Source organism: Anas platyrhynchos, chromosome 11, assembly GCF_047663525.1.
Source record: "Anas platyrhynchos isolate ZD024472 breed Pekin duck chromosome 11, IASCAAS_PekinDuck_T2T, whole genome shotgun sequence".
NCBI lineage: Eukaryota > Metazoa > Chordata > Aves > Anseriformes > Anatidae > Anas > Anas platyrhynchos.
Window position 1 is genome coordinate 17018923 of NC_092597.1, and position 24043 is coordinate 17042965.

General features: G+C 60.5%; 1 long non-coding RNA gene across 1 annotated transcript; it reads right to left on the reverse strand.

The window, feature by feature from the left end:
- Nucleotides 1-1037: 1037 nt before the first annotated feature.
- Nucleotides 1038-23421, reverse strand: LOC140003425 (uncharacterized). Its single transcript, XR_011812002.1, has 2 exons — nt 22823-23421; nt 1038-2731 (listed from the first exon to the last, which is right to left on the reverse strand). It is a non-coding gene; the product is annotated as an uncharacterized lncRNA (long non-coding RNA).
- Between the last annotated feature and the right edge of the window lie 622 nt (nt 23422-24043).

Here is a 24043-nt window from a genome sequence, read left to right on the forward strand (position 1 = left end):
CCACCCGCATGGCTGCGGTGCCCAGGCCGTCGTGCTGAGGCCTGGGGAGCCCCAGGGCCAAATCCCAGCTCCAGGGGGCTTCTGAGGCGACTGGGAGGTCTCCGAAATCTTTATTAAGATGCAGCGGCGTGGCTGCCCTTCCCTGACAGTTGCCTTAGCCTTGAGCTGGTGAAGGTCACGGTAATGCTCTGGGAGCTTAGCCAGCTTTCTTCCCTCTCGCTCCCTGCCTGGTGCTGGGAGCAGCGATGCTGTTCCTGAGGCTGAGCCACGCCATGCTGCCCCAAAAAGCCCCTCCTGCAGGCTGATTTTCGGAGGGTGCCGGCCCTGCCCTGCCTCTGCTTTGGCCCTGGGGATGGAGCGACCGCACCAGGGGCTTTCGCTTGGCCAAACTCTGCCCCTCCAGCAGAAGACCAAAGAGGGGTGGATGTTACACCTCCTGCCCTGTAATCCTGCGTGCATGGTGATAAGGTGCTGGGAGAGAAGGACAGCATGTTGGTTTGGAAGGGGCACTGAAGGAGAAGCTTCCTCCTGCAGCTCCATGCCCTGGGGGCCCAGGTGGCCAGGGCATTTTGCACCCACACCGGGCCAGAGCCACGCAGGCATGCAGCAGCCCCACGGCAGCACCCCCGGCCTAGCAGGGTGATAAATCAGCTCCCTGCTCCTTGCCTCCGTCCTTCCCCTCGTGTGAGCAGGATCCTGACCCCAGGAGATGGCCAGGGCTCACCTCCCTGCCTGCATTTTGGGGGAGCATCCAGGGGGGGACAGCCCCATGCCCCATGGCGCCCAGCTGCTGGGCTGCAAGTTAACTCACTTCCAGCTATTTCAGGGTGCTTTTTTTCTTGGGCAGATCAAATTCCTATTAAATCGTGGGTAAATAAAGAGGGAGAAAAGGCTCAGAGGTGACCAAGTGCAATCCGATAGCAGCCTGGCGGCTGCTGGTGTTGGGTATTACCAACACAGCCCTGTAATAAATACATCCTCGCCCCAATTATTTACCAGCAAACCTGCTTGGCAGATCCCACATGGAACACCACACGTAGATTTTCATGCGAAGGTTTATTTATTTTTTATTTTTTTGGCTCCATGCTCCATAAAACACATTTACCCAGTCACATACAAAATACATCTATCCCGTTTCTTTAAAACAAACAAAATAACCTCTCCTCTCCATCTGGCCTCTTTCTCTGCTCCTTTCTAGCCTGGTCTGCTTCTCTACTCCTCGCAATATGGAACATGACAGGGTATTTTCAATGCTATTTTTGTCCGTTGTGTCATAGCTTATATTTAAAATAGCATTTAAATCTGCCAAGTAGTGCAGTGTTTTAAACTGCTGTCAGACTGAATTTCTCCTCCTACATACCGCATATTTCAGATACGGCTTAAAGACAGCTGAGGGGAGCTTTTGAGGCGGGGGGAAGGTGGAGGTGGCTGGGGACCCGATTGTCTGCAGGTGTGCGGAGAGCCAGAGGGTGTTAACAGCAGAAAGGGGCGCTGAGCTCGGGGGCGGAGGGGGGCTACGAGCCCAAAGACAGCCCGATGGGACAAGGGAGGGTGTGGGATTGGTGTGGTCACCCCAGGGAAGGGCTGGGATACCTCTTGCTCCTGGTGCCCCCCCTCAGCACGACCAGGGGCTGTGATGGGGTGTCCAGGGGGTCCCACAGGGGTCTGCACCCATTGCTCCTGCTGCTGTGGAAACTGGGGCTGGGGGTGCCCTGGTCTGCAGGAGAAATGAGGGCCCCCACGTGGTGTTTGCTTTGTATTTGGGGTTCATAGCAGGAGTCCCCAAAAGGGGTCAGCCAAGCATTCAGAGACAGCAGGAACACGGCAAACTGGGGGCTTGTCCTGCACTGCTCGCACAGGGTTTTATTTCCCCTTTCTTCCCTGATGGTTTTTCAGGGAGGTGGCTGACATCTGGGAAGCCCTGGGGCAAAGTCACACAGCCACGGCCTTGGTTAATGCCTGGGGAGGGCCCGCTCCTCATCCCCTCTCTTCCTCACATTTTCTGAGGTCTAGAAATGCACGTTTTGGGGAAAGAAGGATGCAGCTTGTAGGGGCAGGCTTTGCAGGCAGCCCCAGCCTTCCCGCGTCCCCTCCTCACCCAGGGATCTCAAGAGGAGCCCAGACCCGAGTCCATCCCTCCCAGAACTTCAGCACCAACCATTTAAACCCTGCCTATCCCTGCAATCCGTGTCAAGCCCAATCCCTCCCTAGAAACACCTGCCTGGTGCCCTGGCTTGAACCTGGAGGTGTTCCAGAAATAGGTTTTCCTCTCTCATTCAAGCCCAGGTTGTTTTTGCTTCATACATATAACCTGCAGGCCTCTACTCTAGGTGCTGGAGCAACCGTGCATGGTGACAAGGGGCACAGCAGAGAGGGCCCACAGGGGGGGAGCATCCCTGCACCAAGCCCCCCAATGCTTGATCCCATTTCTCTTCTTCCACATCTCTTTTTTGGATGCGCTGGGCAGCCGAAGCTCTGGCGACAGCCCCCACGGCGGTCGGGGGAGATTTTCTGCTGCTGGCTCCCCGGCGGTGCCCGGTGGGGTGGGGGCTTCAGGGGGTGCCCCCCAGCTTCCAAAGAGGGTTTGGGGTTTCTTTTCCTGCGGATACCCCAGGCAGAGCCTTCCTGCACCCGCTCGTGCTGCGGCGCGGTGCCCGCCGGCCTGCACCCTCTCCCGGGACGCGCGTGTGTGCCGCTGATATCTCTGCCCATCCTCTTCTGTCAACACCGCCTGAGCGAGGGAGAGATTTGATTTTTAGCATCGTGCCCTCTGTGTCAATAACTCCCCCCCGGCCCTTCTCGGCAGCTCGGCCGTCTCCTCGCCCCCCTCTCCTGCTGGTGGCGGATACCGGGAGCCGTGCGGGAGGGCAGACAAAGAGCAGCCCCCCCTGCCCCTACCCCCGGGGGGGCAGCAGCCCCTCTCTCCCCTTCCCTAGGGGCCTTGTCCCCCTCCCCAAATCCCCCTCCCCGTGTCCCCCCCCCCCAGGCTTGCAGTAACGCCTCTTGCCACAGGGTGCCACTATGGCAAAGCTGTACGCGCCGCCGGCCCCGCAGCGCTGTTGTGTAAGAGCTACCTGGAGCTCCCCGTGTTTTTCTCGTTGTGTGTCCCCCCCCCGTGCCCCAACGCCACCCCAAAACTCCCCCCCAAATGTCAGAGAGCAAGGGGAGCAGGAGGCCGGGCGGCCCGGGGTGGCGGAGGGATGCTGTGGTGTCCCCACGGCTGCCTGGCACTGCCCCGGGGGGCAGCGGGGGCTGCAGCTCCGGCACCGGTGGGCCCAAGGGAGAGGGGAAATTTTAGGGGTTTGGGGCTGGGTGAGGAGCCTGTGAGCGAGGGGAGAGGGTGCCTAATGCAGGGGCGAGGAAGGGCGTGTGGCTGAGCGAAGGGGAGCTGCATGGGGAGCCCTGCAGCTGGCACCGGCCTTTCCGCGGGGATGGGGCCCAGCAGGCCCACAGGTGCTGTGGGAACGGGGATTCTGCAGTTGGGGCATCCCACCCCATCCCATCTGACGCCATCCAACCCCATCCCATCCATCCCACCCCACCCCACCCCACCCCACCCCACCCCATCCCATCCCATCCCATCCCATCCCATCCCATCCCATCCCATCCCATCCCATCCCACCCCATCCCCCCCATCACACCCAACCCCATCCAACCCCATCCCATCCCACCCCACCCCACCCACCCCATCCCACCCTACCTACCCCATCCCACCCCTCAGGACCCCATTCCAAGTTCCTCATCCCCCCCAGCACCCGCTGCCCACTCCCCAGCCTCCTCCCAAGGCCCCCATGCCGCCGCCCCACGCTGCACCCATGCACGTGCACAAGGCGACGGCACGGCTCATCCGAGGCAGCTGGGGTGAGGAGAGCCATGTGGGATCAGGCCGGAAACGTGGGATTTTTTAGGGTGAAAAGTGCTCTGCAAATGGCAGGCGGTGGGATCCTACACGCCGCATCCGCCGCAGGCAGAGAGAGAGAAGATTCTCCTCTTCCCTCGCTAATAAAGTCTGGCTGAAATGACACAGTATAATCAGTGTTTACCTGGGAGTTTACATACGGTTTGTTGTAATTATAGTTTCAATTCCTGCTTTTGCATTTTTTTTTTCAAACATCTATTTTTCAATCAGTAAAAGTAAATACTATTTTCAGCCCGATGTAATTCTTCCACTCCCGTGGCCACAAACACAGCGAGGAGAGCGATTCCATTTGTGCGCTGTGCAATTGAGCAGAGAGAGGAGCCCGGCGGCTGCTCAGCCAGGGCGAGCGGGGACCCGGGGCCGAGCCCCTCTCCCGGCCCCTCCGCCAGTCCCAGCATCTCCACCGGTAAAGGTAAAACCAGCACCAGGCCCGGACGCCGCCTCCTATCACCTCCGCATCTCCAAACCCCTACAGCTGCCTCGTCGGAGGCACCGGGGAAGGGATAAGAGCCGTTAGGTGCGGCATCATTTATTCCTGGGCTGGCAAAGCTTTGTTCCAGCTCGGGGAGTGAGTTGGCACTGAAAGCATCGCGATTCCCCCCTCGATTTAATTTATTTTTTTTTCTCCCCCCTGCTTTTAGGGGTGTGATTTATAACAAATACAGGATCCGGGTGTCAGGTCCCTTCTTCACCCAACTATTGCGGCGCGCACGCTGATTAAAACTGCCCGGTTCCTCCTCGTCCATCCATCAGCCGCTCTGGGGACACACTTGGACATCCCCACACCTCCAAACCCATGGGTTCTGCTGCCAGGGGTTGAGCCAATATTGGCCGCCCAGTTGTGTATTTACAGGTGTGCACATTTGTGCCATGCCCCTAAATCCTTGCAAGAAGAATAACAATAATTGGGAGCATGTCAGGAGGAAGAATCAGGCATGGTTGGGGTGCGGAATAAAACCGAATGCCTGAAGTGGTGCACGGAGGATTCCGACCTTAGCTGCTCTGTGAAATATTAGCATTTTATGTCCCCAAATCAGACGTCATCTGAACATGGTGCCAAGCCCTAGCTGCTGCCCAGGCGTGCAGGGGAAAGCTGGGCGATGCAGGGCACCCTTCTCCTTGCTGGAGGGTCTCACCCAGCCCCTCACGGGCAGCAAGGAGAGGCCACCGGCCCTGCAGCACCCTGCGACGCCACAGGGATGCCAAGCATCCTCCCCGCAGCACCCTCAGCATCCTCATTTTGGGGTAAAAAAGGGTGATGCGGGTGCCTCCCAGCAGCTGCATCCTTGGCCTCAGCTCTGACAAGCTCACAGCGAGGGAAATTATTTTTTCACTACCCCACACATGCAGCACCCAAAAGGCTGCTGGAAAACACGCAGTTTCCCCCCGGTATTTAAAAAAAACACCTCTATTTCCCCTACAAAATTAATTTCTGAGCAGAAATGGCCGGCGTTTGCCACCCCAGCTGCCGGCACGCTGTGTCCCCAGCCGCCAGCATCCTCCGGCCCCGAGCCCGGGCTGCGGTGGCGGCACGGCCCCGCGGCAGCAGGGGCTCCCCGGCCGTTTGAAGTTTTGCTGCGTGGATAAATGCGTGGCCCTAATTCGGGGCTTTTTCACCCAGAGAGCCTGAGCTTCGGCCAATGCATCCCCAGCGGTTTTTTTGGGTTTGTTTGTTCTTGCCAAGGTGGGAGGATGGAGGGGGAATATTGTCCAGCGAGTGCGAGCCATCCCTCTCCCACCACTGCCCTGCAGTCAACAGAAAATTTTTTAAAACCAGTCTTTTTCAATTAAAAATAATAATAATGTTTGTTTTCTCTTGCCTTTTTTTTTTTAATCATTTTATTAAAAAAAAAAAAGCTCTTCTCACTGCCTCCCAAAGCTGTGTATATTTTCTTACCGCATTTCTTAAAAGCCTATCGCATTCAACCTTTTTCCCCCCCAAAAATTAAGAATTATCTGTTTAAAACCATCACCCAAAATATTTATCGCAAGGAACAAAGATATTGGAATCTTCTCTGTGGTTTTGATTTCAATTCTCCTTTTCAGGCTTTTATCTTTTCAATCCAAATTTCTGTGACAATAATCAGATTTTGATTGACATTAAAATTATTTATTGTCACATTGTAGCTGTTTAATAAATTGTGCCTGCTTTTTTGGCTTATAAATGCTGTATCTTTACTACCTTGTTGCTTAATTCAGGGGAAGGAGGCACTCGTGAAGGCAGGCATCAATATTCTCAGCCTAGACAACATGTAAAAATGCCTTTTTACACACATGTCCCTGAGAACAGAGAAACACAGCCCCACCTCTTCAGTAATTTAGATTTTGAAAATCTCCCTGTTTTGTAAAATTTCGCTTTATTTTATAATGCTAAAATATGCTTCTGCGCACTACGTGCAAGAGGAAGAGGATTTTCATCTCCATTCAGGTGCAGAACAATTAATTTGTCAGAAGTATTTTAAAAAATCAGGAAAACAATTCAGAACTACTTTCATGATCCAGATTTGAGAGGTTTTTCACCATTCTGGGAGTGAGTTCGTCAAAAAAAAAAAAAATTAAAAAATAAAACAAAGCCCTGAGACATTAATTTCAGAGTGCTATTAAAATCTGGGTCGCGTAGCAAATGATTTTTTTTTTAATTTCTACAAATTACTGAAAGTTAAAAGGAACATCAGCTCATTTTACTTTAAAAAAAAAAAAAGAGAGAGAGAGAGAAAGAGAAAAATTTTTAGAAGCATAGAGAATGGAGAATTTTGGAATAAATCAGAAGTAGGCAGAGCCGAGCTCCACACCTTGGCAGGAATATTTTTCTGGGCAGAAATATTTAGGGAGAGCTCGGGGGGGTGAAAGGCATCATCTGCTGGGGGGGGTCCTGTGGTTTCAGCCCTGCATTAATGGGGACGACGCTGAGCACCCCCCCCACAAGGCCTGGGCTCTGCACCTCAAGGGATGCTCTGGGGATGCTTGAGGGTGCGGGTACCATTCTGGGGGGATGTGGGGTCCCCGTGGGGATGTGGACACGTGTGGTCCCGTGGGGATGGAGGGTTCCCCAACCCTGGGTCCCCACCGAGGCGAGCCCCTCCTGGAGCATCTCCGCCGAGCACCAGGCGGCCGCAGAGGCGCTGGCAGCCGCGTTTGTTTACGGGCTGAATTTGTATTAAAACGGTTCATTATTTTCCTGACTGGCAGGTTTCCAGTGTCCGTGCTAGTTAATAATTGCAGCCAATTAAACGTTCGCAAAATATGCAATGCGGGAGTTGGGGGGGCAGAGGAGAATTTCTCGCGAGCCCGTGCCCGGCGTGGCATCGCCGCGAGCCCCGGCACTGTGACATCCCAGGGCCATGAGATGGGGATGCTGGGGGACAAAATTTGCAGCTGGTGGGGAAAATGGAAGTCCCCCCCTCCCTGATGGTGTGTGCAAAACGCCAGCACTGGCCCCTAAAAGCCTGACCCTACAGACAGGGCTGGCTGGGCTCGGAGGGGCCTCGCCCCACCGCGAACATCCCGATTTCTGCTTTTTCCCATTTCCCCTCATTTTCTCCCATCTCCCAGACACGCTCAGCCTTGGCAGGCCCTGCCTGGCAGCTCAGCCCCTCTGCATCCCACCCCCGTCAGATAAATAAAACACTTCTCATGGCACAAGCCAGGCTCCTGGGGACAAAACCCACCGGGTTGCCGATCCGAGGCTGCCCCGGCTGGGTTCGTGGGGGTGACCTCGGGTGCCTTGTGCAAGCAGCGAGGACGGGCACCCATTTATCTAACGCAACTCGAGAAGGGGCCGGAGGAGATGAAGAAAGGAGCGTTATTTAGTTCACATTTGCACCGGCCTTTGAAGCCGCGGAGCTCCGCCGTGTGCTGGCAGGGGCGGTTTGGAGGGGGAAGGCTGGCTGGGGGGCTCCAAAATCGCTGAGCAGGGGGCTGGGGGCGGGGAACGACGGCTGGGGGGGTCCACGCTGCCTTTCAGAAAGGCAAATAATCACAGCCTAGGTTAGGTCTTCCGTCGAGAGAATAATTGTGCTTCTAAAGGCCCTGATATGATGAGCAGCACCGCTTTGAAATAGAAATAAATACATAAATAAATCAGGGATCTTGGACTGATTAAGGCAATTGCTTCCCTTGCTTTTGCAACCCCTTTGGGTCCTGGTTCCCAGAGCCAATTACATATTTAAAAAGTTTCCTTCTGAAAAAAAAAAAAAAAAAAAAAAAGAAAAAAAAAGGGCTGCAACTCTAAAATAAAGTTTCTTTGTGGTTGCCTAATGAACAGCGAGGGCCGGGGCAGTTTACTGCTTATTAATTGGTTTTAAATGGCTCCAGCTCCATCCTGGAGCATCTTTACGAGCCGGCCACAATGCTCAGGGTCAGGGCACGGCGGGCACAGCAGCCCCGGGTGCTGCGCTCCTCCCGCACGGCCACGGGGCTCCTGGGACGAGCAGCCACGGGGGGGGCTGTTTCCAGCACGTGGAAATTCAGGACATAGGTTTGCTCTTGTGCACGTTAAAAATGTTTTAATTTATCAAGAGATTCGATAAACCACTCGAAACCTTCAATTCCTGCGTTTTCCAGTTACCTGTAAAGCTGGTGTTCTTAACCCAGCTTCAGTGGTGGCTGCTGCAAATGTCTTTAAGCATGGTAGCCTGGCATTTTAACCTGATTTTTCTTAGCTAAAAAGCCCGAAGTACATGATCAGAGAGTGTACATATACCATGCTCAGTTGTGCACCAAGGCCCCTGCCTTCCCTGGAGGAATGGATGCAACCAGGGGAGAGGAGCTGCTGAAGCCCTGAGGATGCTCAGCCACTGTTTTTGTAAATATGAATTCATTTTCTCCAGCTTCCTACACCTCCTTTTTCTCTCAGTGCTCCCCGACAGGGAGACTCGCTTTGCCACCCTCTCCCCATCCTGCCCAAGCCTCAAATTATTTTTAGGCTCTGCACAACCACGGGAGCTTTGTCCCTGCTGCCCCTCCTGGTCCCGAGTGTCTGGGCACTGCTGGGCACCCAGAGCCTGCAGGCACCGAGAAAAGGCTCCGGTCCCCGCCCAAAGACAGCCAGGGGTTGAATTTGGCCACCAGGTTCATTATCCTCAGACCATCACAGCCTTCGTGCCACGCCGGCCTCCCCGCCAGACCTCCAGCAGGAAGGGAGAGCAGACCTGGGAGGGCTCAGACAGCCGGGGCCCTGCCAGCATCTCAGCAGCTGGGGCTACAAAGAGACCCTTTTTCTGCTTAGATACACCTCTTCCAACATCTCCTCTCCGTAAACGTGCATTATCGGCCGCGGGAATTGTGTCTGATTGGGTTTGGGAAGCAAGGAGGTGCCGATGCCTTTGATATTTGCCAGAGTTGCTTCCAAGCCCGGCCTATTCTCGGCCCCCAGCCCGCAGCGTGTGTCACCTCCGATGCACAATTCGGAGCTTTAACTCGAAAAATAGCATCATGTTTGCCACACTTTGTACGGTTCCACCCCGGCTGTCCGCGCGTGACTCTCCATATGTGTGTGTGTGCGTGCGGGCCGGGGGTGTGACAGCACCGCCGTGAGACAAACAGCTCAGCCCGCAGCTCCTGCAGGACAAGAGCAGCTCAGGCAGCCCGCAGGAGCGGCTGCTTGCCTGTGGCATGGTTTTAATTCCTTCTGGCCAGCCAGCAGGGTTAGGGGAGCCTCGTCTGGCTTAAAACCCAAGAGTTGTCCCCGGTGCGCAGACACACGCGGCGGTGCTGTGGGTGCAGGCACACGGCTGGGCCGTGCCGGGGCTGCATTCAGGGTGATGGGGCCAGGCTGGTGCACGACAATACGCCAGGCACATCCAGTCCGTACCTCAGCACTTTGCAGAGCAGGAAAGAAGCAGCAATTAACCCGCAGGACTCACGCCGTGCTCACCGTGCCCCTGCTTTACCCATGCACACACGCGTGCAAGGGGGCAGATCCACCCCGAGTGGATTCACAGCTCTTAGATCACAATGCTGATTTATTTTTGTTGTTGTTTCTTATGGTAAGGGATAAATTATCCAGCAGGAACAGCTCTCCCCGATTCTGGGGTTTCTCCAGTAGCACCTTGCTGGCCCCTGCCCAGCCCGAGGGGTTTCGTAAAGGGCTCTGGAATAACGCTGGGAATGTCAGTGTGTGGGAAGGAGGAGGAAGGTTCTAGCTGCATGGGGTCTTCCATCTCCAGCTCTGTTTCTATGGATATCTGAATGGAGTTTATATTTATCCCTGCTGGTTGAGCCATTTGTGCAACTTTGGAGGTGGAGGAGAAGGAGGCGGAGGAGGAGGCAGAGGAGGAAGAGGAGGAGGACACGACCCCCCCGCTGCCCGGCTGGGGGTAACAGGGCAGGAGCATCGCTCCTGGGCCCTGGGCCTCCTGCTGCTGCCCTGCAAAGGGCCAAAATTTGCAGGAGAAGGGGCTGCTCCTGTCACCTTGCCCTTTGCTGTCAGGGCAGGATTTAGGGCAGCGTGCCCAGGCACCGGGGCAGGTAGGAGCGGGGAGGCGAGCGCCCGCCTTGGCCTGGCCCTCGTGCACCAGCTCCCGGAGCATTACCGTGATGGCTCCATCATTAATTGATCAATCACAGGATGACAGTTAATTAAGTAGAAAATAAAGCTACTCTGCCCAGCCTGGCATTAGTAGGCAGCGGCATTAAGATTTCTGGATTACAAAGAAGTGTGGGGGGGGGGGGAAGGGAAGAGAAAAAAGGGAAAAAAGGAAAAAAAAAGGGTACAGCTGGAGGAATGGAGCCATGGTGGTGGCGGGGGTGGCACTGCCACCAGCAGCCACCCCAGGCCAGGTACAAGGCTGGGATGCTCGGGAGGCCTCGGGGTGGTGATGGCCGAGGGTCCCTGTCCTGCCCTGCGGGCGACCAGCAGCCGTGGTGGGGACAGACAGAGGGACAGAGAGCAAAGCGTCCTCATCCCCCCCACCTTGTGCGCCAGCAATTGTCCTGATATGAAAAATTATGGTTTTTGTTAAAAACTATTACTAATGAGGCGTCTTTCCTGCCCTTAATTGTTGCCAAGGCGATGACCCCAGCCAGCCATCTTTAATTAACTTAGACTAGATCTCCTGAAATGAGTTCCTCGGGTAAATTGCTCACCACGGCTTTCAGGCACGGAGCCGTGTTTGCCAAGCCCACCCGCTCCGGCACGCCGCCACCGCCACCGGCAGAGGTGGTGGCACGGGACCACGTCCCCCTCCGTCCCCACCCCGCCACCGGGGCAGGGGACCCGGGCTGGGCAACCCGGAGCAAGAGGCTGGAAACGGAGCGATGGGGAAGGAGCAGCTCGTGCCCTACGAAGGGGAAGGGGATGAGGGAAGTTTTCTCCACAAAAGGGGAATTCGCACCGGCTGCCGGCTGCTCCCGGTGTGCCGGGGACCGCGCGGCTGCTGGCGCCTCTCCCAGCGCGCGGGGAGAAAATCACATTTCCTGCCTGACAGATAACGCCGGTCAAGAGAATGCCAGGACAATTCCTGAAAATGCCATAATTGTTTTAATCTGATCGCGGATAAAAGATAATGACGCTAACAATATTTAAACGTAATTATAGTTTCCTGCGGCTGTTGGGCTCCCTGAATACTCTCCACTCAAGTGGCTTTGTTTACGAGCGGCTTCAATAACGCCGGGCCCGCTGCTGCGGGTGCGTTTTTCTCTTCCGAGGCGTTTCCACCTGCACCTCCAGCAGGCGGTGGGATGGACGCTTGCCAAGGGGCTCGCTCCGCTCCGAGCCGCCAGCCCCACACCTCTCCTGCTGCTGCCCCACCGTCACCCTCCCGGGATATGATGCCCGCCTGGAAATCAGGGCTAGCAGGCATGGGTTGTACCCTGCCAGCACCCAAAGGGTGTAAATCCCCACCATAATTGGGGCAGGTGCATGGTGGTGGGTTCGTAAAGGTCCCCAGGATGCTCCGTGCCAAGCCTGGAGGTGACGCTGGGGTGGGGACGGTGTCTGTGTAGGGGGTAAAGGAGCAGCAATGGCAGGAACTGCCCAAAATGCGTGGGACCGGCACCCAATGGTGCCCACAGGGTTTGGGGACACGGGCAGGGAGACAGGAGCCCATCCAAATCCCACACTATAACAAACGTGCTGTGGGCCAACGCAGATTTAAGGCCACCCAGAGAAATCTCACAGTCAAACAGAACAGCAGAAGCAAACGCATGCCCTGAAAACGCAGAAACTGGGGAAAATCCGGAGGAGCAGCAACGCCCAGCACAGATGTAAAACCACGAGGCAGGACAAAGAGCTTCCCAGGAACAATTTGCCAAGGGCAAATAAAAAGCCCCAGAGGTGGCCGTGCAGGCAGGGCTGGGCGGTGGCAGCCGGGCAGCCGAAGAAGGAAACCAGATGAATCCCCTGCCCTGGCAATCGCTCACAAGATCTTACAGAAATTCCCCCACAGGAGGCTTTCTTGCAGGAGCCGGGTGCGCTCGCAGGCCAGGTAGTGGTGGAAAAGGTCGCAGAGCTGCTCCCGCAGAAATAAAGAGCGACAAAGGATGAGATTTCCACGGGAGTTTTGGAAGGACTTAAATATGAAATGGCTATTTCAGTAGCTGGAGCGTAGCCTCCTGTGTGAATCGGTCTTTGTAAATAGGAATGGAGGATAGCCAACTTCCGAAAAAGGGCTCGACGGGGGGTCCGGAAAATCACAACGTCCCGAGTTTAATGGGGAAAACAGATAGAAATTGTAACAAAGAATGAGTAGAAACAGCAATAAACCTGATTGTTTGGTAAATAAGGCCGGTCCCGTTGCTGAGAAGGGAAGTTTGAAAAGCAGCTCGGGAATGAATAACCGGTTAAAAGTTAGGAGACAAAGTGGCGTAACAAAACCTGGGGCTCCCGCAGCGGAGGGGTCACCGCCAGAGCCTCCGCGGCGCAGGAGCGCGGTGCTTGGGAGGCTTGGAAGTGGCTGGGGAAAGGGAGGAAGCTGCCAAGTGCCAATACCCAGCGCTGCTACAGCCCTGGCACTGCGCGGAGGGGGATAGAAGGGGCTCTGTGCTGGTAAAAGCCTTAAAACGAGAAGGGGATTCAGTGGCGAGCGTGCACGGAGGGCGCAAATCCGCTGCCCACGCAGCAATGAGGCGGCTCCAGGAGAGCTCAGGGCTGTGGATGTGTCTTTGAACAGATCGCATTGCTCGCTGGCAGGGGGGGCAAAAAGGCAAAATGACTTGGGAAAGAGCAGAGCAGAGCGTGGCCATGGCAGGAGAGGAGCCCAGAGCTGGGGAGGCTGTGGGGAGGGACGGGGAGGCCGGCGGCTGGAGACGCGCGGGAGCTGCAGTCAGAGCAGGGACTCAATAGGGCTGGGGCTCTTCAGCCTGCCAAAAGAGTTGACGAAGGGGGATAAGAGCGGGGGCTGTGAAAGCGTGAGTGGCAGGGAGAAGGTGAACGGGCACTTATTATTCCCTGCTCGTCTCAGCAGGAGAGGCAGAGAGCATCGGATGCTCCGGCTGGGCGCTCGGCACGGGAGCAGCTCTGGCACTCCCCTGGGGGGTGCAGGACCTCAGTTTTAGAGGGGTTGGAAAAATATTGGGGAAATGAAGAGCAGAGAGGTGCCTGGCTGCTGGAAGGGCTGACAGGGAGCCGGCTGAGGGCTCTGCTGGGTGCAGGCAGGCAGGAGGGCACATCCCTCACTGCCACCATCCTGTGCCCTGTCCTGGGCTGGGGCACTTGTGGGGAGGGGACGGCTCCTCCCTGGAGCTGCCATGGGTTTGGGGGTGTCTCAGTGTCCCCTGCTCATCCCCAGAGCATCTCTGTCCCCCAGAACACCTCGGGAGGGGACCTCTTTCCTAAAGCAATGGACGGCACCGACTCCCCGCTCCCAAACCCTGTTCCCACATTTCCCAGAGGACCACCCCCCAAAGCCTGACACGGATCCCATCCCGTGCCTTCCCCCAGCACCTACATTTCCCCAGCTCCTTGTCCTTCCCCTGCACCCACATCCAGAGCCGCTCAGTGCCTCAGACCCCCCCCGACCGCCCGCAGCACCCCCTGCCCTGCTGTCCCTGCACAGCCAGGGGACGGGGGCGCTCCGTAGGGGGCAGAGGGGGCACCCCCGTTACAAAGCTGGCGAAACACCACGCTGCTCGCCCACGCGGGACCGAGCTGCGGGTGAAGAGGGGGGAGCTTCGCCAAGGAAACCCCTTCCCTGCTCCTCCCAGCGACCAGCCCGCGGCCGCGGACACGCGTGGCCGGCGCCACGCGGCTCCACGGGCTCTGCGCAGCCCCGACGGGGCGTCCTGACATCTGTAACCAACACGGCGGCTCCGGCGAAGGCAGGGCTGCCCGGCCAGGCGGAAAATTAACACTGACATTGAGTTTAATTAAACAAAACAACCGGGCTGCGATTTGGAGCCGAGACGTGGCGGCAGCTGGGGGAGCCGCCATGGGCGCGCTTCGGGGGCGACCCCCGCGGTCGCCCCATCGGGACGGGACCGGCCCCGGTGTGCCGGGGCCACCCGGACCCTGCCGTCTAGGGACGGGAAACGCCGTGTTTTCCCCGTTTTGCACGAAAAATAAACACTGCCGTGGGGGATGCCACGCGTGTCCGTGCCCCTGCGTGGGCCGGGGGAGCTGAGGGGCGCGGGGGGGCGCGGGGAGGGCGTCGAGAGGCGCTCGGGGGGGCGGATTTCGTTGACAGGGGTTGGGAAGTCGCCGCTCCGGACATCCTCGGCGCCGGCAGAAACCGACGGCCACCCGCACCCCCTCCGGCTCCGGCCCCGCTTTCCCCCTCCCCGACCCCAAATTAAAACAGGTGGGAAGGGCCGGGGCCGGGCAGGAAAACCCCGGGAGAGCCGCAGGCAGCGGGGAAGAGGCAGGGAACCGCCCGGCAGCGCCGCGCCGCGCCGCGCACCAGTGGCACCAGTGACACCAGTGGCACCAGCGGCACCAGCAGCACCAGCGGCTCGGCGTTACAGGGCAAGCTCTGGGGCTCCGCAGCCCACCGGGAGAGGCAGAGCCTTGCTGCTCGCCGCCCGCCGCCCGGGAGGGCGAAAGGGAGCTGAAAATAGCGCGCACCGCTGGCGCAAGGCGAAGCGAGGGCAGCCTCCGCCAAGCCGGGCAGCTGCAGCGCAGGGTGTCCGCCGGTCGGGGCTGGGCAGCTCGTCCTCACCTTGCCGCTGCTTCTGCCCGACCCCCCCTCAACCCTCTGCCCCCTCGGGAGCTCCCTCCAACCTCAAATCCCACCCCAAACACCCAGCCCTGCTCCTGGAGGCGAGGAGCTTCTGCTGCCGGGCTCAGCCTCCTCCTCCTCGTACCCAGCCCCTAGCTGAGGGGCTCTCGGGCTGGTCATTTTATTTTATTTTATTTCTTTTTTTTTTTTCCTTTTTTTTTTTTTGGGGGGGGGGGGGGGCGTGAAATGTCGGCTTTGAAGGATATTTGTAATAACATAACCAGCAAAATGAATGTCATATTTTTGCTCCAATGAATTGGATTTCCTGAAATATTGTCTCCGTAATGATGCCTTGAGGCTCCTCTGGATTAGATAACTCTCCAACCACATCAAGAAGGCTAATTATCCCGCAGCCACTTTCCCTGCGTTTCCACATCTATTTTCTATACGTGTAGAGCTGTGATATTTTCCCCAAACCTCCGGAGCTGCGTGGGGACGGGTGGCGGGGTGTCCCCCCTCCCCGGTCCCGGCAAGGCAGAGCCTTCGGGGCTGGTTCCCCCCTAAAAAAATCTCCGTTTCCAGGGCCGGGGCGGGACCCCCGACGGGGGACCCCCGTCGAGCGGCCGTGACGTCATAAATCCGAGCCAATTCTGGCGAGTTTGGCTCCTGGCGTCAGCAGGAGCTGGCCAAGGAGAGCCGAGAGGAGCGGCCGGGGCGCGATCCCCTCGACGGCTCCACGGGCACATGGGGGGACGGGGTCCCGGGGGGGCCGGGGACACGGCTGGGGGTGGCCGGGGCTTGGGGTCCCGGTGGCCCCGAGGTGCTGCGGGGACAGGGGACGAGGGCTCGGTGCCTGCCGCCGAGGGAACCCCCCCGGGAGGGTTTTAGGGCAGGGAGGACCCCGGTGCCCCAAAGGGAGATTTGGGGACACGGGGACAGCGGTGTCGCCGGGTGACCCCCGGACAAGAGGCGAGCGGCTGCACCGACCCCACCGGCCCCCAGCGCCCCTAGGGCCGGTGTTTGGGGGGGGTGCGGGCAGGGCCGGCCCTGCACACGCGTGTGTGCCCCCACTGTGCACCCCCCTCCCCGCAGCCCAGCGCCGCTTTCTGTCCCGGTCCTCACTCGGGACGGGGAGTTTGTCCTTCGGGATTATTCATCTCCTGCAAGTTTTTTGTTAGGCGGTCCTGAAAGGCCTCAAAGGCTGGGAATACCATTCTAATTACAGGGAAGCACAGCTTATTTAGAAGATAAAAAGAGACTTGTAGTCTCATAACAGCTTCTTATATCCGTCAAATAAGGATCTCTAATGACGGGGTGAGAGCCAGTGAATGCCTAAAACAAACTAAAAAAAGGAGCGAAAATAAAGCAGCCAGGGGCTTAAGATATATTAAATTACCCTGATTAGGAATTTAGGCCGTGGCTCGAGTCTGCTGGAGAGGCTGGCGAGGGGGGGGGACGGAAAGTGCTGCTATTCATTTCTGGGGAGAGGGGTCAGTAGGTCGGAGGAGTTCACAGGGCCTGGCTCTATTCTTATGCTAACAGAGAATACAAGCGCTGGCCTGGAAAATAGAAATGAATTTGCAATAATCCGAGCCCCTCTGTTTGCAAGGCGAGCGGCTCTATAGCTAATTGCAGCCCGGCCTCCCCCGCCTCGTTGCGGACAGTTGTAACGATGCATGGGAGATTAGAGCCCGAGGGGGCTTTTTTTTTTTTTTTTTTTTTTTTTTAAGCTGTCTCCCCCCCCCCCCTCCTTCCCTCTCCCCGCCGGTGAAATATTCCGGGGCAGACGCTGGTGTTTGGGCTGGCTCTGCTCGCAGGGAGCGGGGCCAAGCAACTTCTTGAACTTCCCCGGAGCGGCGGGCGCGCAGGGGAGCGGGCTGCGGGCAGCGCCGTGCGCCCGGGGAGGGAGGGGGCGAGGAGAGAAAAACGATGGGGGGGGGTCCCCTCGGCCCCGCTCTGCACAGCCCCCAAGCGAGGGAGGGGGAAGACGGCTCAGGTCCCGGAGCCGGTGGGGGGACGCTTTGAGCCGCCGGTGACAAGCAGTAAATCGGGGAAGAATAGCGCCTGCAAAGGCGCCGTCGGGGCAGCCCTACAGCTGCCGCCCCGTCTCGCCGCACAAGCCAGCTCCCCCGGTGTCCGCCGCGGCGAGGAGCCCGGCTCCGGCCCCAAGTCCCCGTTCCTTGTCCCCGTCCCTAAAATGCCTCCCGGCCCCGTACCCGGCCCGTCGGCGGCTCTCCCCGCCCGCCCCGTCGGCGCCGAGCGGGCGCTTTCAGGACCCTGGACAGGAGGGGCCGGGCGGGGCCGCCCGTCGGGGGGCGGCTCAGTGGGGTCCCGAGCGGCCCCGCAGCACCGCGGCTGTCCCGGGGCTCCGCTCCTTGCCCCTCATCCCTTCCCCCGGCGGTACCGGGCTGGGCTCAGCCCCCCCCCCCGGGGCCGCGCTTCGGGTGTGGGTCGGTGCCGAGCTCGGTGCGGAACGAAGCGGCTGGGAGAGGAAATGGTTTATAGGGTTAGTAATGGTTTGTAGGGTTTATAGGGGAAAGGCAGTTGTTAACCCGCGGTAATAAACGCCCAGAGGCTTCGCCAGCCTCCGCCGCTCTCCCCGCTGCCGGGCTGCAGCCGCGGCCGGGCAGGGAAGGGCACCCCCGGCCCTGGTCCCCGTGAACGCCCCGACGGGCCCCGACGGGGAAATGGGGTGGCCAAGCCTGGGGCTCGCCTTGCCCGAGCCCGGCGGCGAAAAGCCGGCCGTGTTGCCAGAAACGCAGCCCCCTTTCGTTAACCGGCGCTTCCCCTTCTTCCGCTCTAAGCCCCAAAAGCGGAGTGAGGAAGGTGCGGGGCAGGGCTGTGCGTGGGGCGGGCGGCACGAAGCGGTACCGCTTCTGACCCCAAAAAAATCCCATTGCGGGTATCGGGATTTTACCGGGTCGGATCCCGCGCCCCACGCCTCGCCCTAACACCGCCGGGCGCTGCCAACTTCGCCCTGCCCTGCCGCAGCCCGGGGCTGACCGAGGGGGTCGCCCCCAGCGTCCTCCGGGGAAATCGGGCACGGGAATAAAATAAAAAATAAGAAATTTTAAAAAATAAAAACGGGGCAGGGAGAAGAGCTCCGGGTCTGGCTGCGGGCTGCGGCCGGGAACGGGGCCGCCGGTGCCGCCCCGCAGCCGCGGTGGCCGCAGGTCCCCGGGTCTCCCTCCGTGCCTCGCTTTTTCCCACTCTCCCCCCCCCCAGATAATTCCTAAATTGACCAAAATGAAAAAAAAAATAATAATGAAATAATGATTCTCGTAAGTGGCATCGGCTGGACACGTTCAGCCCCGCTCGGCATTGTCCTTGGCACGATGCTTCTCCTGGAGGCTTCACCTGATGTTTTTGTCGTTTTAAAAGAAGGAACTGCTGGGTATTATCCAGCGGGCTGTTCTGAAGGGCTTCCTAACCCTAAGGAAATTATATTTCGGGTACATTAAAAAAATAAAAAAATAAAAGAATAAAGAAAGAAAAAAAAAAGGACAACAACGGTGTTGGTGTTTGCAAGTTCCGATTGTGTGTGGAGTCGCTGAGAAAAGAGGCAGCGTTATTTGTAAGAATAATCTATTAACTCTATTTGGGAGGAATTTTCAGCAGGAAGAATTCATTGCAGGGCTGCTCCGGCTGTTCCCTCTCTCCCGAGGAAACGCGGGCAGATATACACGGGAGCTTGCTAAAATTGGTTTGGAAAACAAAATTCGTCGGCGCTTTCATCTCCCGTGCCGTGGGACGCGGGGACGAGGCGGCGCGGTTGGGTTTCTCACCGGCAGCCGCAGCTTGGCTTTTCCCCGGGCCCCCCTCCTTGGTCCTGAGCCCCCTCCCCAAATAACGCCCGGCCCCGGCGCCCTCTCCCCCCGGTGCCGCCGGGGAGCGGCGGAGGAACGCCGGGCTCCCGGCCCCGCAAAGCGCACCGGGGACCTGCTGCTGGGGGCTGCGGGGGGACGGAGCCGCGGCTCGGGGGCACCTAAATTAGGGACGGAGGCCCCTAAATTGGGGACGGGGACCCCGGGATGCGGAGAGCAGAGAGGGGAGCCGGGGACCCGCAGCATCCCCGCAGCATCCCCGCAGCATCCCCGCAGCATCCCCGCAGCCGGAGCAGGGAACGGGCGCTGCCCGCTGCGCCCCCCGCACCCCAAGGGCCGCCCCCGTTTTTTCCCAAAACCTCCGTGTTTTTTTTTGGGTGGGAACAGTGATGGGCACCCCCAATTTCGGGCTGGATTCGCCCCCCCCGGCTCCCTCCGTGGATGGATTTTCCTCGCCCCGCGGCCCGCTGCTTTTGCTGCCTTGCCGGCCGGGCAGGGCGAGGTTCCCACCTCAACGAAAACACGCGGGGGTGTGGGCAGGGCGCCCCGCGGCCGCCCCCACGCCGCACCGCAGCCGAAGGGGAGGAGATGCCCGGCCTGGGGGGCTCCTGGCGGCCGAGCTACGAGCGGGGGGGGCACGGCCTTCCCCGCGCCCCTGGGGCCGCTGCTGCGGGGCTCAGCGCGCCCTGGGACGCACCCACGGGTGTCCGGGGAGCGGGCACCCACGGTGGGTGCGGGACCAGCGGGTGGGTGCGGGTGCAGCGGGCTCTGATACAGCCCCGTGTGAGGGCACAGGGGGGGTCGGCATATACAGAAATCGCCCACACCCCCGTGGGTGAGTCCGCTTGGGGCCACGCGCGTGCAAAATTTGGGGCCGCGGCCGCGCACGGGCACGGCCCCCGGCGGGGGACACCCCCCGAGGGATGCTCGGCCACGGGTGCGGCGCGATGGGAGCGCCCCGAGGGGGGCATCCCGGTGCCCCCCCAGCTCCGGGACCGCTCGGGGACCTCTGCCGGGCCCGGGACCCCCCCGGCCACGCTCCCCCGGCCCCGTTTTCCCCTTCCCCGCGCGATTTCAGGCGGTGGCGGAGCCTGGAAGCAGCAGCGGTTGAACGGAGCCCCCCCAGCCCTCCGCCTCCTTCCCACGCACAAGGTGAAAACCCAGCCCCAGCCCCAGCCCGTCCCCGGCTCGGGGCAGCCTTTTAGTGACCCACGCGTGTCCCCGCGTCCCGCGGGGCTGAACCGAGCCCAACGGGGCCGGGAGGCTCCGTACCGGGGGTTGGGGAAGGGGAGGGGGCTGCGCTCTTCTCCCTCCTGCACCCGGCCGGGCTCGGGAAAAGGGGCGACGGGAGCGGGGTCCGGAGGGGGTCGGGGATGGGGGCACGGGGGGGTCGGTGCCAGCCTCGGGGGAGCTGGGGGGGGGCGAAACGGGGCCCGCAGGTGCCGCTGGCGGGAGCCATCAGCAATGGCTGTTTGGGTGTTGCATTAACACACGCTGCAGTGCGCACACAGGCGGCCCCTCCCCTCCCCCCCCAATCTGCCTGTATGTTAATCACATGCAAATCGCCTCATTTGCATGTTTATCTCTGTCAATGGGCGAGCGTGCCGGGCGAGGCAATACATTTCCCACCGTGGCACGGAGCCCCCCAGCCCCGCCGGGCCGGGGAGGGCAGCGAGCACCTCCCGCACCCCCCCCCCGCGCCCCCCGCCCCGCCCGGCCCTGGCACGACGGCAGGCACTGCTGCAAAATGGCTGCCGGCGGGGGGGGGCCGGGGGGGCCCCGCCAGCAGCCCCAGCGCCCACCTCTGCCCCCCAGCACCTCCCGGGCCCCCTCCCCTCAAAGCCAGCGCTGGATTTTTGTGCTTAAACGGCCAATCGGGGGCGCGGCACCCTTCCCCCCTCCCGCCCCCCCCCTCCAGCTCTCCATCCCTCCTTTCCCCCTCCATCCATCCTCCCCTCCATCCCTCCTTCTCCTCTCCATCCCTCCTCCATCCCTCCTTCCCCCCCTCCATTCCTCCTTCTCCTCTCCATCCCTCCTCCATCCCTCCTTCTTCCCTCCATCCTTCCTTCACCCCCTCCATCCCTCCTTCCCTCCTCCCTCCCTCCCCCCCCCGCCGATTAGGGCTGTTTCCATGCGCAGGGGATTTCTGATTGCCGACCGATCGGGGGGAAAAGTCGCTTTGCCCCCCCCGCCCCGAGGGGCTCCGACGCCTCCCGACGCCGGCCCCGCGCACCTCGTGCCCGCTGCGGGTCCACCACGGCCGCGGTCCCCCCCCCAGGATTTTGGGTGGGGGTCCCGGAGGTGGTTTTGTCCCTGCAGGGTCGGGAAGGGGAGGAAATCCCACGGGGACACACAGCCCCGTGGGTCCAAACACGCGTGGGGGTCCCCAAGGCGGCGGAGAATGGGGGGGGGCTCGCCAGGCAGCGCACGGATGGGACGGAAATTAGAGGCACCGGGGCGCTTTTATTTTTATTTTTTTTTAAATAGCTACAGAAAAAAAAATAATAAATAACGATAATAAAGCCTCTCCCACATCAGCGGGCGTGTCCGCGCCCCGATGTGCGCCAATCCTGCTATTTTCAAACGTGCGCCGCCTTGGAGCGCGGGGCTCCTGCCTTGGGGCGCACCGAGGGATGGGCACCGGCTGTGCCCAGCCGATCCCCCCCCCCCCAAAAAAAATAAAAATCACCCCCCCCGGGGTGATTGCGGGGATAACGGCCGTGGGGAAACGGCCCTCGTGTTGCGCCGAGGGGAATCGTGGCGCCCCCGAGGGCGCGTGGGACGCGTGGGACGCGTGGATCTTTAACAGGCGCACGGGGGACCTGGGGAGCCGGGGAAGGGCCCCCGCGGGGCTGCGCAGGGCGTGGGGAAGGGTCTCGGCTCCTCAGGACCCCCTCCTGCCTTCCCACCATATCCCAGCCTCTCTCCTCTCCTTTTTATTTTTATTTTTTGTTCTTTTTTTTTTTTTTGCCCCCAAATCTCGCCTTCCCCGCCCAGATAAGGTGTTTTCGTTCCCGCCTTGCCTTATCTCTATTTTAACCGCGGGGGGGGAAGCTTCGTTCCACCCCCTTCCCCCAAATTTGTCTTCAAAGAAATAATAATAATAATAAAAAAAATAAATAAAATAAGCGCAAAACCAAATCTGCCCGCCCGTGCCCGAGGCCTGGGGGCAGCCGCGGCCCCGCGGCCCCGCTCCGACCCCGCTCCCCCCCGGCGCATCCCAGCGCGGTGCCGGCACGCGTGGGGTGTCCTGCGTGGGTTGAACCCCCCCCCGTGAGGAGGGCACGGATACGGAGCTGTGCCCCCCCAGCTCAGGTGCCAAGCCCGGGGCTGGGCACCCCAGATCCGCCGCTGTCCCCCCCTATATCCCCAAGTCCGACCCCCCCCGTTAAACCGCGCTCCCCACGGGCACCCCGGCCCTACGGCGCCCAAAGGGTCCCATCTGCCCCCCCGGGGGGGGGGCGGAGGAGGCCCCGGGGGTGGGGTTTGCCTACCGGGAGCCCTCTGCTCCCCCTGCGCCCCCCTTCCCCAGCGCCCCGACGGCAGCGGGCCGGGTTTTACGGGCGCTCCCCGGCTGCAGGTGGGAAGCCGCCGGGGGTGCCGGCTCGCCGGGGTCCCCCCCGAGCCCACCGGGCCCGCTCCGAGGTGGGTGTTCCCCTCCCGAGGGGGGCGGAGGAAGTTTGGGGAAGTCCCCCTCGGCCTCCCCACCTCCCCCCGCCAGGCAGCGCCGAGCATCCCCGCACCCCGGCCCGGCCGCACACCCCTGCGGGGGGAAGGGGTGTGGGGGGGGCACTCCTGGGGGGGCACCCACGGCCACTACAACCCCACAGCAAGCCCTGGGAAAGGATCTTTGTATCTTTTTTTTTTTGGGGGGTGCTGGGGGTGCAGTGACACAGCCCCAAACTTGCCCGTCCCGGCGCGCCCCGCCGCAGAGGCAGCTCCCGGGGATTCAATTATTATTTTTTTTTTTGGGGGGGGTCCCTTACCTGAGCGCCGTCCCGGGGCAGCAGCGGCTTGGGGGAGCCCCCGGGGGGGGGGATTTGTGCAGGATCCGGCTCGCTCCTGTGCTGCTCCCGCCGTGTCCCGGAGCGGCAACTTCGCGGCTGCCCTCGGCGGGCCGGGGCCGGGCCGTGGGAACCCGGGGGGGGGCAGCCCCCGGGGGAGAGCCGCGCACCCCGGGGCCGTGTTTATACGGGGAAAGAAGGGGAATTTGAGTGCTTATAACCGAGAACCGGGGCTGTTAAGTTTGCAAGGCAGGCAGCTAAACGGTGCCAAGTGCGGGAAGGGGGGGGGGGGGGGGGTCGGGGGGGCTCGCGGGGGGGAGGCTGGGGGGTGTGTAAGAAATAAAGAGCAATTGTCAGAGGCGAACAAAAGACGGAGGATGGGAAGGAGCTGGGAATCCCGGGGCAGAGCCCCCTCGGCGTGGACTTGAACTTGGGCTTTGACACCGGCTGCGAGGCGGAGAGCGGCTCTGGCCCGGCCGGGACGGGCGGTGGGGGCTCTGTGTGTGTCCCCCCCACAACGGGGGCTGCAGGGGAGAGCCAGCAGCACCCAGACACCCAGACATCCCCCCCCCCGGAGGAGGGGTCCCCATTATTTTAAACCTCGGGGGAGGGGGGGGTGACCCGGAGGGGGCCCCGTCGGGCTGAGCGCAGCTCCCGGAGCGCCGCTGCCAGGGGGGCGGCGGGGGGGGGGGGGACCCCGTCGGGGCTGGCCGGGGCCAGACGGCCGGGGGGGGGCCGCCCGGTTCTCACAGTCTGCGCCCGAGCCTGGATTCTCTGCACGTCCCGGCCGGTCCCCCCTTTGCCGCTATTCAGCACTTAATTGAACATTAATGGCAGCTGGGGATGAGGTCATTGGAGCCGGCTTTTCTCACACATTTTTCATGCAAATCCGCTAAACTCTAAACAAATTTGAATAAAACCCCCTTTGTGCGGGCCCTCCATGGTGTTTTTCCACGGGCCGCTCCGCCTGTCTCCGCACACTTCATCCGGGCCGGGGGGGGGGAGCCGGGGGGAAACGGCGGGGAAAGAGGGGCCGGGGGGGGCCGGGGGGGCTCCGGCTGCCGCTGGGCTGCGTCCTCAGAGCGGCCGAGCCTCGTCCTCTGCAGGGATCCCAAAGCCGCCCCCACCCCGCAGGATGCCCCTGCCAGGCACTGCACACGGGCTGCCTGCAGCCATCGCCTCTCTTTCCATTCCCCTTCTCCC